Source organism: Palaemon carinicauda, chromosome 6 (genome assembly GCF_036898095.1).
Source record: "Palaemon carinicauda isolate YSFRI2023 chromosome 6, ASM3689809v2, whole genome shotgun sequence".
NCBI lineage: Eukaryota > Metazoa > Arthropoda > Malacostraca > Decapoda > Palaemonidae > Palaemon > Palaemon carinicauda.
The window spans coordinates 49,692,723-49,695,222 of record NC_090730.1 but is presented as its reverse complement, the minus strand read 5'-3'; positions in this window follow the sequence as shown (position 1 = coordinate 49,695,222).

Here is a 2,500-nt window from a genome sequence, read left to right as displayed (position 1 = left end):
AGCTCTTCTAGGCGATGGACACTCCAAAATGAAATCATTGTTCTCTGCTTTTGGGTAGTGCCATAGCCTCTGTAACATGGTCATCCACTGCCTTGGGTTAGAGTTCTGCTGCTTGAAGGTACACTCGGGCAGGCTAGTCTGTCTTGTTTCTCTTCCTCCTATTTTCTTACAGTTTTATAGTTTATATGTGAAATATTTATCTTAGTGATGCTATTGTTCTTAAAATATTCTATCTTAATTATTAATTACTTCTCATATTTCCTTTCCTCACTGGGCTATTTTCCCTGTTGGAACGCCTGTGGTTATAACATCTTGCTTTTACAACTAGGACAGTAGCTTAGCAAGTAATAATAATAATAATAATAATAATAATAATAATAATAATAATAATAATACTCAATTTCAATGAATATAAAATACAATTTCACATTACCAATTCCTAGTGAGAAATCAAAATTTACATAGCTGACAAAGAATGAAATAAATATCAATTAAAATCATTACAAAGAAAAATAAAAGGATTCTTTTTATCAGATACAAACATTTACAAACAACATTTAACCTATGCCTCTTTTCAGCCTCGGTTTAACATCAGTTAAAAGACATGACAAAATTATACATCAAATACAGAAATGTACATTAGAGTGGTTTTCAGATAGGACTGATTGGATTTCACATTAGCTGGACACACAGGGCAAGCATAACAAAACTTAATCACTTTCTGTCAAATATCATGACAATAACATATATGAAATCATAACTCAAAATTTTACTCACTTCAAAAAGAGCAGTCACAGGTTGTTCATGAGTGAGAATTAGAACATTACTATTTCGATTTACAGGGATAATACATAACTTGAACGAAAACTTGGTCAGACTTCTCAACTGCAATCGAATCAGACTCAGGAATAAAATATTAATTTACTAACAAAATATCAGTTATTTCTAGCACATGTCAAGAATAAGGCAGATCATTACTAACTATTAGTAAACTTGTCAAACAAAAATGTTTCAGATAAGTTAACATCATCATTGGAAGGGACATCCTCACAAAAGCAAGTATCTTAAGAAAACAGGTTATTAGAATTCTCAAAAAGAGAATCATCACAAAGTAAGGTGTCTTTAGAAGAAAAGTTAGTTGGACAGTTGGAAGACGACTGCAAACCAAAATGTCTTCTCGAGACAGGTCGGTAGAACAGCTGGAAGCAAAAACATTATCAGAAACTAACACATCATTACCAGACACATTAATAGAGCAGTCAATAGTTGAACAAATATCATGAACTGACATATCTTGCCGAGATAAGTCAATGGAAAAATTATTAGTGGATGCAGTATTACAAGCTAACGAGTCTTCGCGAGGTAAGTAGGTAGAAAAAACAACAGTGAAGACATTACCACGAACCAAAACGTCATTTTTAGATGTGCAGGTAGAACTCTGAGTAATCTCATGAGTCTCAACCCTGGAAGAAAATAGGCTAGACAAATCCGGACTGATAGCCTCACACTCCTGGTCAAGAACTGGCTCATTGACCTTATTTGTTCGGACATCAGCATTCTCCTCTACCAAATCATTACCAAGCAAAAATTGAACACCATTTGAGATACTACCGCCAGAGAGTTATGGGGTCCCTGACTGACCAGACAGTACTATATTGGATCTTTCTCTCTGGTTACGGTTCTTTTCCTTTGCCTACACAGACACCGAATAGTCTGGCCTATTCTTTACAGATTTTTCTCTGTCCTCATTCACCTGACAACACTGAGATTACCAAACTATTCTTATTCTCCAAAGGGGTTACCTACAGCACTGTAATTGTTCAGTGGCTACTTCCCTCTTGGTAAGGGAAGAAGAGGCTCTTTAGCTATGGTCAGAAGCTCTTTTAGGACGACATTCCAAAATCAAACCACTGTTCTCCAGTCTTGGGTAGTGCCATAGCCTCTGTACAATGGTCTTTCACTGTCTTGGGTTAGAGTTCTCTAGCTTGAGGGTACATTCGGGAACACTGTTCTATCTAGTTTCTCATCCTGTTTCGTTAAAGTTTTTATAGTTTATATAGGAATATTTATTTCAATGTTTTTACTGTTCTTAAAAATCTTATTTTTCCTTGGTTCCTTTCCTCACTGGGCTATTTTCCCTGTTGGGGCCCCTGGGCTTATAGCTTATTGCTTTTCCGACTAGGGTTGTAGCTTAGCATTTAATAATAATAATATTAATAATAACAATAATAATAATAATAACAATAATAATAATAATAATAATAATAATAATAATTATAATAATAGGCAAGTAGGAAACCACACCAACAACAGGACCTGGTAACCAGTCACAATGAAGATCCATCAAATGCAAGGGAACGCTAAAATGGCCACCACCAACTCCACGAAAGGAAGCAGACTTCCTCATAAACGAATACTCGGTCACATGGACAACTTCCCTAAAACCAAGTGACTGGGCACAACCAGTATCACGCATGATACAAACTGGGCGCGTTGAACA